At 32.4% G+C, this 13993-nt stretch overlaps 1 long non-coding RNA gene, 3 other non-coding genes and 1 pseudogene across 6 annotated transcripts; 4 read left to right on the forward strand and 1 right to left on the reverse strand.

The window, feature by feature from the left end:
* Positions 1-8856: 8856 nt before the first annotated feature.
* Positions 8857-9074, forward strand: LOC141700475 (small nucleolar RNA U3). Its single transcript, XR_012566364.1, has one exon. It is a non-coding gene; the product is annotated as a small nucleolar RNA U3 (small nucleolar RNA).
* A 541-nt stretch (positions 9075-9615) lies between these two features.
* LOC141700447 (uncharacterized) lies at positions 9616-13977 on the reverse strand. 3 transcript variants are annotated; one of them, XR_012566342.1, is made up of 5 exons: positions 13862-13977; positions 13174-13255; positions 12621-12920; positions 12266-12531; positions 9616-9657 (listed from the first exon to the last, which is right to left on the reverse strand). It is a non-coding gene; the product is annotated as an uncharacterized LOC141700447 (long non-coding RNA). The 3 variants fall into 3 exon arrangements; XR_012566341.1 differs by lacking the exon at positions 9616-9657 and adding an exon at positions 10563-10828; XR_012566340.1 differs by lacking the exon at positions 9616-9657 and having other exon boundaries at positions 11321-12531.
* Positions 10710-10826, forward strand: LOC141700462 (U5 spliceosomal RNA). Its single transcript, XR_012566354.1, has one exon. It is a non-coding gene; the product is annotated as a U5 spliceosomal RNA (small nuclear RNA).
* Positions 11941-12086, forward strand: LOC141700460 (U4 spliceosomal RNA). Its single transcript, XR_012566352.1, has one exon. It is a non-coding gene; the product is annotated as a U4 spliceosomal RNA (small nuclear RNA).
* On the forward strand, positions 13493-13703 carry LOC141700458 (U2 spliceosomal RNA; annotated as a pseudogene).
* Positions 13978-13993: the final 16 nt, after the last annotated feature.

A 13993-nucleotide genomic window follows, 5' to 3' on the forward strand; every position in this document is an offset into this window, starting at 1 on the left:
TTACAACATCTCTGGAAATGGATTGGAGCGCCAAATGTATTGCAGATTGGAAACGTGCTAAAGATTCTCGAGCTCCTCGGTTAAACCAGCTCCATAAGTCGAGTTCTCAATACTCTATCCGACGGAAGAAGCCAGATGTTGGGTCATTTAAACTCAATGTGGATGAAACATTTCGAGTTGGAGCTTCTTCTTTCTCTGTAGGGTTGGTGATTAGTGATCATGACGGTGCTTTTGTAGCTGCTAAATCTTTGTCGTATCCGATGGTTTCTACGGTGTTTGAAGCAGAGGCTGTAGCCATTCATGCAGGTCTGTCTTGGCTATCCTCTCTTCACTATACTTCAGTTTTCATCGAATCGGATTCTCTAGTTAATGTTCGTGCTCTCCAGTGCTCTCACGAGAATTTGTTGGAGGTTGGCCATATGTTGGAAACTTGTCGTAGTATTCTTGATTCTTTTACAGGCTTTTCCATCTCGTTTATTTAAAGACAAGCGAACAAGGTTGCTCACTTAGTAGCATCTTTACCTTGTTCTCTAAATTGTCCTTATATTGTTATGTCTCCTTCAGGTCTGTTGTTGAAGGCTATTTTGTCTGATGTTTCTTAAGAATGCAAGCTGCTTTATTCAAAAAAAAACACTTAGAGAGAAATATCATTTTAAAAATGATAATCTCATATCAAGATTTAAAATAAAAAATAATATATAAATGCACACCATATGTCCTTATATCTCACAATTATATATACAAGATGAAGTAAAGCTAAATTGAGAGAGAGAGCTACAGAAGAATGTTCTCGATTTACAATCATGCATTATGTTAATCTATTATCCACGAGTTCTACTACTTTATATCTAAGAACGTATCAAATGACCTTTAACAAGAAAATGTTGTTATGTCTAAGTGGCATAAACATGGTTATTGCTCCATTTTGATTAACATTTTTCAATTACAATTGTTAGATATTGTTAGGAATATGTGTATTAGTTTGATGATAAGTTAAGCAAAACACTTAAGTAAAATCTAGTGTTTGTAGCCTCAACGGATAAGACCACTCTGGCTATCCGTTGATGGAGTAGCTTTACTTAGAAATAAGTTTAGTATTGTAGCACATTTCAGTTTCTGTATTTAAGTTATAATTCTTAGAAGTTGTGGGAAATTATAAGTCATGTTGACTACTAGTGGATATGCAAATAGGAGGGCTAATTGTAAAAAATTTCATGCCTTGTAAGTTTATATAAATGAAGTAGTATCAACTGATAAATTAAAGGCCTTCAACGGATGAGAAACAAAGCTTCAACGGATGTCTCTAAAGCTTCAACGGATAACATCCATCAACGGATGAATGCATCAATGGATAAAGCTTCAACTGCTAATACACCAACAGATGAAAACTTCAACGGATGCTCAATTCAATAGCAGTTGACAGTGACAATTCATAAGCTGACAGAGGCACATGGGTTGACAGAGACAATTGGAATGTGGCAGCCTCTTGGAGGAATCAAGAAAATGCAGCATTTCCATTCTGGTGCAAACAAGGAAGTATTCAAAGATTCACATATTATCCTAGATTGCATTGATAGAGAAATGAAGAAGAAACATGTGAAGAACTATTTTAAAATTGTATTTTATCTTTGTCTTCACTTGTAAACTTGGTGATATATAAACCAGGTTGTAGCTAGTAATTAGAAATGAATTTTCCAGAGCTGTTTAGAAAAATATAGAGAGAAAATCATCTAGTTTGTACTAGGACGCAGCTGTGATCAATTCTTTGAATCACAGATTTTCTGAAATACACATCTCTGGTGGAATAACAAATCCACTAGAAAAGTTTTTAAAACTTTTGTGTTCTTTACATTTGTGTCCTGAATATATATCTGTCTACACATGCTCAAAGCAATTCACACACAACTGTTCATCAAAACACTCAGCCTTTGAAACTGCTCAAAACTTGAAAAAGTTTTGAAATTTACATTCAACCCCCCTTCTGTAAATCTTGTGGCACCCTCCAAACCCGGGTCAGAAGTTTGGGGTCCACACACACACCTTAATTATAACCTGCTTATAACAATAATAAAGATAATAATAATATATGCAATGACCCTACTTACCAACCACCACGGACCGCAACAGGTTAAAGTATGCACACAAGCCAAACACACTAATATATTACAAACCGTTCAAATCCCAACTATTTCAAATTCAAACTGAGTATTAAACATTATTACAAACTTTTACAAACTTAAATTATTCCAAAAGAAGCCTACTAGCTCAGCTTTCTCAACCTGAACCCCTAGCTCTCGCGCTGGACTGGGGATCCTCTTTACCAACTGGTTCCTTTTTAACTGGAAAGAATATAAACAACATCGCACAAATGAGCTAACTAGCTCAGCAAGTCACAATGACAAAACTGAGAATAATGATCATCAGGTGAATATGGTTATGATATCAAGTGAACAATGGATTACGATTTAGAATTGGATATTATACTTTTAATTTAAAACCAAGGTTAGGCTGCTGATCAGTCACGCACTAACCCCGAGCAAGGCACACAGCATTGCTCTAACTACTGGATCCAAGGCACACATTGGCCTAACTTGACCATTATATGGTCTGACCACGAATCTGGTCCACAATTTTATAAAAACAATCCAATTCTAACATAATAACAGAATATGCAATAATAAACAATAACCGAAATCATTAACAACAATAAATGTTTAACAATGAAAGGGTTTCAATCCTTGCAAGGATCAACAAGGTACTTTCAAAGCTTGAATGCTGGGTAATGAAAGAATTGGATAACAAAGGAAACAACGTTTCAGGGTTTCAAGAATTTGGTCTTTCAAAGCATAAGATATCATGGATTGAGTATATAATAATTCAGTTCAGTGTCTGGTATTTAGTTTGTATGTATTTGTGGAGTAGTATCGTAGATTTGTGGTTCGTGTTTGGGTATACAATAATCAATGGCTTAGAAAGAATATGGTTCATAGCTCAAGAACAATAACTGAAATCAGGATTTAGGTTTCCGTGCTTCAAAGCACTTGCAATGTCAACAAGACTATCAAGAATTACAATATCTCGAGAAAATTCAGAACACTTGCCTGATATTAGCTTACTATCCTGCACTTGCTTTCAATCACAATCGTTTTACTCCTCAACTACCTGTTTCCCTTTCCTACGCCTTGCCTCTTCTGCTCACATATCATAAGCATCTATCAATCATCAACTCACATGATTCTATTCAACACATACTTCTATCTACCCTTCGTTTTACCCAAATCCGATTAACGGATTGAAAGTTATGCGATAATCAAGTAAACACCGAATATATAGACCGATAGTCAATTAACAAGTCACATGTAGCACATAATACATCACGTAATCAATGATATATTATTTACAAAGAAATCTCGGGTCATAAATAGGCTTTCTGGTATTTAAAATGATTTTTAAAACATTTTTTCGGAATTAAAACGGGTCGTTGGATCAATTTCGGGTTAATAAACAGGGTTCGGTTGGCCCATTCTGGCTCCGAAATAATTTTAGAATAATTATCGAGCCTTGGAAATAATTTAGAATAATATTTTAAAACTCGAAACTATTTTTCAGAATTTTTAAATTATTTTTAAATAATTAAATCTAATTAAATAACTAATTAAAATCAATTAATAATTAATTAAATCAATTAATCAATTAATTTCGAATTAATTGACTAATTAATCAATTAAAAATTAACTGAAATTAATTAACTAATTAATTCAGATTTATTTGTGAATTAAAAATAATTTTCGGAATTAAAATAATAATTTTTAGAATTTTCAGAAATTAAAAACGAATTTTTATAATAAAAATAAATAGGAAATATGATTTTTAAACATTTTTAAAACAGGAATCCAATTTTTTGCAAAGTCTGGAAACTACAGGGACCAAACTACATCGTTTTCAAAACTGCAGGGACCAAACTACAATTTTGCAGTCCAGTCGCCGGGAAAAAATCGGAGTGGCCGGAGAACATGTTCCCGACGTCCTCACCCCACCAACACCTACAGATCACATCTACAGGTTACCGGGAACACAACCATGCAATCAAAACAACCTAACAATCCCTGAGTTGGCCGGAATTTGGCCGTGAAGTTTTCCAGTTTCCGGCGAACATCGAAAAACTTCAAAACACAACTCCCTTCTCTACAGACCTCGTTGGTTCATGAAACTTATACGACTAGATTGCAAATTTCACAGAGAACACAACCCACTATAACACAGCATCAATCTATCACAGAATAAGAAACCCCCAAATTTCAATTAAGAACATTCATACGGGTTATAAACCCTAATTTTGAAATTCGAAAATTAAACTCAAATTTGAACATGTTATTGAACTCCAAATCAGACATATGACATATGAAAATCATCAGGAAAACAATCTCTACAACATGCAATCATCAAATCATACAAACAATCATCCGAACAAAAAAATCATATTTTTAATAAAATAAATTCGAAAATAAATAAATTTTAGAAAAATAACCTTGATTTCTGCAGTGAAATAAAGCTCAGAATCTGATAGAACACCTCAAATCCTTCGTTTTGGTTACTCAAGCTTTAAAAACAGAGATCGGTAACGCCTTCGTTTTGCTGTTTGATTCTTAGAACAGTTTTAAGAAATTAGGGCTTTTCTCTGAAAATTATATAATTAACTATCTGCAAATGATTTTGATACGAAATAAAATACGGTAAAAGGCTATTTATAATTACGGAAAATTTGTATCCCGTTGGATCATTCCGGATATAAGACAGTACGTTTATCTGTAAAAACTGATCCAAACGGTATCGGTTTTCGGGATAATTATCCAAATCAGTACAATTTGTACTGCGGTCTTGGTCTCATCGCCTGGTTACACGTATTACGAAGTGATAATTGGAATAGTTTAATAAAAAGCTCCCGTTTATCGAAAATACGGGTTTTATTGATTTACCGAAACGAATATTGTATCGAAAATGTTGCGCCGGGACCCGCGCAGGACAAACCGTAAGCCGGATCGAAAAAGTCGAAACATGAAAAATGCTCGGAATATTCCAATTAGGTTAGGAAGGAGTTCTCGGAAGAGTTTCGGGTTCCAAAACGTAACAACGGTTGACGTCGGTTGGTTCCTGTTTTTATAAAATAGATTTTAATTAACCGGAAAAAGATTTTAGAAATTTCATATGATTCTTATAAATCCATATATCAACATAAAAATAATTAGGAAGATATGATAATTATCTATATTTTATTTTGGACATATAAAAATTAAAATACTCAATTAATATTATTTTTGAATATTCAAGTACAGATAACACTTAACAATTAACTCACAGAATAGATACTGGGCACACATAATAATATCAAAAATAATTACACGATATATCCCGGATATTACAAATCTCATTGTTAGTTACTTGGGAATAACAGATATTTTAAATTAAATTGATAAAAAATATTAAATTTAGTAGTAAAATTATTATATACATTAGTCTCGTATTTAAATCTCATCAACAACATTAGCTAATTAATAAAATTACAACTAATTTATACATTCATCTCAAGTTTGAATTTCACCAATAACATTTAGTACCATAAACAATATTTATTAATTACAATGTAAACAAATTTCATTTAACAAATAATTCATACATATAATTCATATTACAAATACGACAAAAAAATATATTAAAAATAATGAAAAACTAGAGCTTGTAAAAACAACTGATACGAATTAATTATACACAAATTTAATATTATGATTTAAAACTATTCCAAAACAAGTTCATATAAAATTTATGCGACTCTTCCCTAATAATTGATTTTCACCCATTATAATGCGTTCGTTTAAGTTATTTATAAAAATGAAAAATTCAATTATTTTTAATGAAAGAATTTTAAAATATTTATTTACAAATAATTGAATGTATTGATTTACATGTACAAATAAATGACTCATTACCTCCTATTTAGAAAATAAATAGTATCTTTTATTTTTTTACACGTACATTTAAAAGTTTTACCAATGTAGTAAAAAATATCGTTTTCAAAATCTTTTTTTGGAATAAAAGTTATAAACTAATTATTTTATTTGCAAAAAAACATTAAAAAAATAATTTATTTACTATATAGTCAAACTTTTTAAAATTACGTGCAAAAAAGTCAAACGATTATTACAAACATAGAGAGTATTTTTTATGACAAAATAATATGATCCAATGAATACCCGATCTGAAATTTAAAATTTTGGATTTACCCAAACTTAAATTTTTTGATTTGAATTTGGATATGAAATTGATTTTTAACCTCGAAAAATTTTGAATTTGGATTTGGATTTCGAGTATATCGAGCCAAAATACGAAACGCAATTCAAACTTGATCCGAACTTGAAACCCGAAATAAACCTGAACATATGTATTATAATTATATATATTACACATTATAATATATTTTATAATATATATATATATATATTTCCGGAACCTATATTTTTATATTATGTTAAATTTTAACTAAATAAATTTAATAAAATTTAATTATTGTATAATTAAAACAGTTGATAAGGTGCATAGAGAATCTTCTAGTAATAAATTTAATTAATTGGGTATCTATTAAGTTGATTTTTAAAATGTTAGTTATACATATAAAACACAATTAAAATTGTGGTGAAATGGTTGAAATGGACTGTTAAAATGTTTCACTTGCAAGTCACAATTTTGATCTCAATCACTTGAAATATTATTAATTTATACAAAATTTTCAATTTCGGGTTTGAGTTTCGGATTTCAAATTTTGGGCGTGAATATTTAATTTAAAAAAAATATATGTTTCACATATACCCGAATCCGATGAATTAGGTTCGGATATGCATTTTTGAGTATTTTCCGGGTTTAGACCGAACAATGAAATTCAGTTTGTTACGGTTCTGAAAATCATAATATACTTAACAAATAATATTAAAGGCGAGTTTTTGACAAAACTTGAATATAATAACCAAAACCAAAACCAAGGAAGTAGTTCCATCTTTGGAAAAATAGTATATTTAATGAATGGATCAATAAGTTGTATAAATATATAGTAGCATATAATCCGTGTGATTTACGAATAACTTTAACATGACTTTTTTTATTACCATCTTGATTTAAAATTATATTTTCAATAGTTGGGAAATTAATTGAAAAGATAATAAGTGATATAATATATAGTTTATTGTATTTTGAGACAATAGATGATGGTGAAAAATCAAAATACCCATCATTTGGAGGGGGGCAAATTATCAAAACACAGTTTTGGCGATAAATATTCACCGAATAAGTATCTTGGAGATGCGTGTTTATTTCTTTTATCTCCGCGTGTTCCATTTTGGCAAATGCATGTTTTTTACCGAATTTTAAATAGTTGAATACGCACCTCCTGAATGCCATATTTTGGGTAGTGTTCAATTATTTTATTTTGGGCAGTTGATCTCCAAAAATGAGGTATTTTGATATTTTTTTAATAGATGAAGGGGGTTGTACCTGAATCCTAAATATAGATAATATAAAGTCTATAGATAATATGTTGATAATATGTTGTTAACGAGACTTGAACCAAGTGTTATGAAATACAGAATATCCAAATAAAAAATTAAAAATTTAATATGCTAAGGGGATTCGAACCCAGGGTCCTACAAAAGTTATTAAGATATTAATATATTGAATATTATTTTATCATTACATCTAAGGGTTCTCATATTTGCTTAAGATCTAAGATTGTTCTAAGATTGTTATTTATCATACCAAATAACTATACCGAACAACCAACAATACTATCAAATAGAGGGAGCCTATAACTCAGTAATGCACGGTTGATTCCAACATTTGTTATCTTATTGTTAATATAATGTTAACCACATTATACCGAACAACCAACTTTCAAATAGTGAAGTCTATAACCGATGCGATACATGGATTAATTCCTAACATTTGAATATAATGTTTAACCGCATTTTCTATTCAGTCTTTTCAAAATTATTGTTCATATTCAGTTAATATTATAATTTAAGTGTTAGTTTTTTTATAATCTAATTTAAGTATTAACTGTGTTAACTTATTTGAAAAATAAAATATATTTTTGGTAGGTATTAGGTTGTATGATCTTTACAGAAAAAGATGTGATTAAATAAAAAAAATGTAAATCTAATTGGTGACAAAATGAGTGAAACGAAGTGAGTATTATAATGGAGAATGTTAGCTCCAGTTGCAAGATAAAGAAAGAATATGCTCTTGTATTCTTCATAAAAAGAATACAAGACAAAACAAGTGGAACAAAGTGAGAATATTCTTCATAAAAAGGTGACAAAACAAGTGGAACAAAGTGAGAATTATAATTGAGAATGTTATAATTTTGAAGTTAAAATAGATTGGCATGTACCGAACCTAAATATTCTATTAATGGAATTTGTTGAATAAAATACTATAATGGCTGGGCATATTGAAAAAGTTAAAGAACATATATTTAATGAATTCGAATATGCTCTTGTATTGGGACTGTTCAAACTAAATAGATTTTAAAATAAATAGGTGAATATAAAAAATGCGCAGTTTTTTTTAGCTCCAGTTGCAAGATAAAGAAAGAATATGCATACAAGTATCTAATCCTACAAAATACATGGGGCAAATGAAAAGAGATCAAGAAAAAAGTTATATTGCATGCTAAGTTTTGCCCCAGACCTTAACTTTTCAAAAGTTAAAAATACACTCATAGAGTGTTACTAGAAACTCGTGAATATCCCACATTGAAAGAACTTGAAACAAATACTCTGTATATTAACAAGGTGTGCAACCCTTTTGCTCACGACCTTACTTGAACAGGATCTGTTCTATAGTAATCGTACCCTCTGTATCCTTGATTTCTAAGGAGACAGGTGACCAAGTCTGGTGGATGAATCATGACTGCAGGACCAGAGCGTGATTAACAGCCCTGCATGGTCAGTGCACCATTCAGAGCCGTAGAGGATCGTTCTCAGCTGGGTTTCCCGGCTGGGGTGGTCTTGCAGTTGTCTGACCAGACCCCCTTAAACTCTTTTTTTGCTGCCCTCTTCATTTGGAGTGGTCTGCTAAACAGGGTGGCTTTTGTACATTCACAGACATTAACCCTTTTTTTCGTGCATCAAAGACCTTAACCTATTTTCCCCCACTGTTTTTCTTTGGATTCTTAAAATATTTGCTACTTATGAGTTGAGACCTGTACATCTTAATCCAGGGGACAGGGATGGTTGGGGCAAGACCAGAGCTGATTAACAGCCCTCAGTGGTCAGTATGCCGCAGGTTCCCGTCTCTGCTATAAAGGGATTTTTCTTTACGGGACGGGCACATTACATTTCTAAGCATATTCTCTGCCTTGGTATGTCCCATTTCTTCCAAGGAGCCGCAACACTAAGTTCAGGGTGTAGGGCAAAGAAAATGAGCTCACACCGCACCTACATACGACAAATACAGAATAGTTTATTAGAGAACTGACAATTGGACTACATCACAACAGTTAAAATCACTAGAACATTTAACAAAGATGGCCAAAACAGCAAACACAATTTCAAAGCACCTGATCATTCCCTTTCCTGTGCATTCAATCTCTCGGGCGACATCAACCATAGCCTGTCAGCATAAAATAAACAAGCTGAATACGTTACTAAACTACAGTGTAATGCCTTTCATCTTTTTTATAAATAGAGGTTATAGGTTTCAGGTTTTAGGTTTTTCTGGCCCCCAATTTCTGTAATAGCCAAGTGAACTTAGCTATTGACAATTCTTGCGTGATACTTAAGAAAGTATAAGGGCAGGCTGGATTGCATGAAATGGTGAACGACGTTGTCAACATCACATATCAAGAGCTGACCGGATTCCCTTCTAATTAAACGCAGCCATGTGACGAGCACATAGCGAACTATTCTTTGCCTTTTACAAGAATACTGTGCGATCATACAGGGACATACGCCTTTAGAGGGGGTTTATCTATGGAACACCTAACAATTCAAGCCATAAGATTTATGCAATCAATCGATGAAAAGGGTATACTAAATCTTAACTTTGAAGTGTTTTAACAAACCTGTTCTACATTGACGTGCTTCTCCTTTTTTGTCAACTGATAAGAACGTTCATGTGTCTGATTCATTTAGTTAATGCTTTTTTTGTCAACTGATAAGAACGTTCATGTGTCTTGATTCATTTAGTTAATGCTTTCTGAAAGTTTACCTTCTACTATGTCCATCAAGTTATTTCCCGTGACTTCTATTAATTAATTTGGAGTTCATATCGCAAAAGCTAAAGTATTAGCATAAAAATGCAATAAGGAAATTTGTTGTGTTCTTCCCCTGTCCTGTCCCCTGGTTTACTTGGTGGAGTAAAGCCTTTTTCCTATTGAAGACCTGCAAAGCTTTGAACTTTAGACCACTTCCGTTTTACACTATTTTGACGGTCTCCTCGTTTGGCTTCTAGCTTTAAAACTTCAATAAAGGTTATATGGACTCTGAACTATTTCTTCTTATATTTAAATAGCACCAAAAGACAATATATTGTGAAGTGCATGCGAGCACTTGATCTACTCCGGTTAGCATACAACCCGCATCGAAAATATTATTTCACATCCATAAATAAATCGTCTAGCACACCTATAAATAACTAGCACCGAGGAAGCTTTAAAATCACACAGCCATGTGATGAGCACAAAGCGAACTATTCTTTCGCCTTTTACTAAAGAATACCGTGTGCTCGTCACTCATAGTGGCATACGCCTATTTTTGGAGGGGTCTTCCTTTTGGTTGGCTCCCTACAATTTAAGTTCATAATTAATAATTAATTCCATAGTTTAAATTGTTTTACTCACATGTGTTTGAGAAAAATTAAATATCAGATTTGTCACTCTTACTAATATTGATTAATAGAAAATTTGTATTTGTAAGTGTTAAATAAATTGATTACCAAGTGCAAATGATATCGATAAATGCACATATATGTGCTCGACAAGTAAAATTACTTCGAGTATCACACATTTTTCTTTTTTGAATGATACAACAAGCAACAAAATGAAAAGTTGTGAATTCTAGTATTTTATATAATATGTGGAGATTCTAAGAGATCTATTTACCAATTATTTTTAATTAATTAAATAACTTTAAATTTAAAATAATTATTACTCAAAATTTTTTAAGATCTAAATATAATACATAAAATACTAGAATACACGAACTTTCACTTGGTTATAGTAACATTCAGGAAAAATATAGACTTAATAAAATATATTCTTAGTTCTCAAGCACGTGTAATTTTTTTAGTTTGAATACATTTATTTTTTTATAATTACTATTAAACTTTGAGGGACGTGTAGTGTGTAGCACAAGTATAACAAAATTGGCATTCCAAAGGTGTTGCAAAATGAAAAGGCAATGCATTAGAACTTCGCAAATTCAATTGGTAAATTCATAAGTTCAATTCCAACTAGATGCCGGTTAAGTGCTCCTCGCTTATAATAGTATACCTAATTTTGAAGGGTGTCTACTGATTTTGCCACTACAACTTCAAAAATTTTTAAAATTAATTTTAAACATTTACTTAAAATCTACTTAGGTGTTCAACTCGAACTTTCTACCTCTAATTTTGCAAAAAAATATTGGTTGTTGAAGTTTGTATCATTTCCTTATTTTGTAAAATAATTATGTAAAACATCGTAAACTCTCGGTTTAGAAGGAGAAAACAACTTCTTATTTTAAGAATAAGATTAAAATTAAAAAAATGAAATGACCAAAGCTTGGGAAATGTTAAAACACTCTAGCACTTTTTTTCACTAGTCATACACTCGAACACCTAAACCACATCGCTTGATTTCTCAATAAAATTAGGAGGCAGCTGTTTAAAATACAAACAAGTACCAAGTTTAGTGGCATCTTTGCGCTTGGGGCAATGACGCAGCTAGTGAGGAACTAACCGAGGCGCGTCAATTGCTGGTTGAAAACTATTTCCAAACCCCCTCCTTGGTCTTGGCTTTGCCTCGTGTCATTGAGAATTTTTGGAAGGGTTCCCTCTAAACTAGGGAAAAGCCCTACAATTCTCAGTTTAATATTTTTCTAGTCCCACCCAAACCAACTTCACTAAATATCTCAACAGTTTACATCACGCTTGCTAAATACTAGTAACAGTTTAAAGCAGCAATCAAATATGATTTCTATAGCACAGAGGGCAATAAAAGCTTAAGAACTGATCTTCGTACCTTGCTTGTGGAAACATAACACCAACCTTCCTGATTACCATCTCAACTTGCCACCGTCTACCATCTCAACTTGCCACCTCAATTCCAAAAGTAGTTAAAAAAAATTTGAGCAACAGGTCGATCCCGTGGCATCAAACACAAACAACTGTCCAATCCATCAAACACAAACAACTGTCCAATCCCCCTAAGAATATATATGGTTATTTTTTTTTTTTTGAGAAGCCATGCAGCATGTAAAGACAGCAAGTCAGCAACAGGTCAATGCCCTGGCATCAAACACAAAACTGTCTAATCCCACTAACACTTATAAATTTGTAGCAATTAACAGGATTATGTGAACAAAAGCCCCATTTACCTCATTTTCTGGCCATTGAGTTTTGATGCCAAATAAAAACTTTGTATTTCTTTGTATAGAACAGGCTCGGGATTGCACACTTTCCTGCAAGTCAAAGGCAAGCAGCTATGAATCATGCATGTAGAGTGTTTGTTTTCCAAGAGCATCAACTTGTTGGAGATGGTAGTATGGCACACATTCTGGATACCATCAGAACCGACCAATCTATATTCAGTGTCGGGGATTTTTCGAAGGAATCCCTTTAATACAGGGGTGAATCCTTATAACTCCAGTGTAAAATTTTTCATTGTTCACTAAAATCTGGTGGAACAAACAAGGCCTCGAATTAGTGAATCGCATTGAGAAGAATAATTTGACCATAAAACCAAAAATGTAACTCATGAAAGCTTAGATGTCTCCGCCAGCACCTATAATTAATCAAGTTTTCTGCTCTAGACTAAATATCTACATGATACATTAGTCCAGAATGTATCAATCTGAATGGGACTTCATGAAAATTAAGATAAAAGCATAAACGCAGTATAAAGGGAACTTGTAAAAAAGAAGAGAATGCCTGATGTCTTAGTACAAGCAGAAGCGGATGGAAGACAAGTCTTCATGCTAGGGCTGTCTATTTAGATTATACATGATGTAACCTGCCATGATTTAAAAGCAATTAAATAAAAAATTTAGAAGCGTGACATTAACAATGTTCATCTAGGTAATCAATAAAGTCAGAACACCAGATTGGGGAATAAACTTTTAGTTTGAGTGTGCAATTAATTGTTGGTGAATCTGTATTTTGGACTAAAAACAAATCAATTAGGGAGATCTCAAAGGCAAGCAGATTGTAACGTTTTAGTTCAATAGGCAGACTTTGTTTTGCATCAAAGTTATTTTCTCCCTAATTCAATAGGCAGACTCTGTTTTAGATCAAGTGTAGTATATGTTCTTAACAGTTTAATAGGTTTAATATCTGATATGTAGGCCATTGGTTCACATGATATTAAATTAATTTTATAAAGGGGGGAGACTCGTCACAATAGCTTGCTATTGGAGTCTTTATGAGGTGCCCAAGTGTTGCACTGGCTCACCCCACCAAAACATAGTTTAAATATATTCATGACGCTTAGCTTTATATATTCATCTTTTTGAAAGTACCTTTTAGCAAGAGTGTAACATTATAACAGTTTGATCAAGGTTTTTCTCAACCAACTGACAGTGCAAGGTTGCATGATACCAAAATTAATGATTATGAATACCTTATTTTCCGCTTGGAGTGAATATCAGCAACTGTGCGGACTAACTTCAGGCAGAACAATAGAGTGACCATTTGATGCAGAAATTGGACTTCTGTCTGCTTGTCAACACTCCCGAGAAAAAAGATGCTGTCA

This window comes from Apium graveolens, unplaced genomic scaffold (assembly GCF_009905375.1).
Source record: "Apium graveolens cultivar Ventura unplaced genomic scaffold, ASM990537v1 ctg24, whole genome shotgun sequence".
Taxonomy (NCBI): Eukaryota; Viridiplantae; Streptophyta; class Magnoliopsida; order Apiales; family Apiaceae; genus Apium; species Apium graveolens.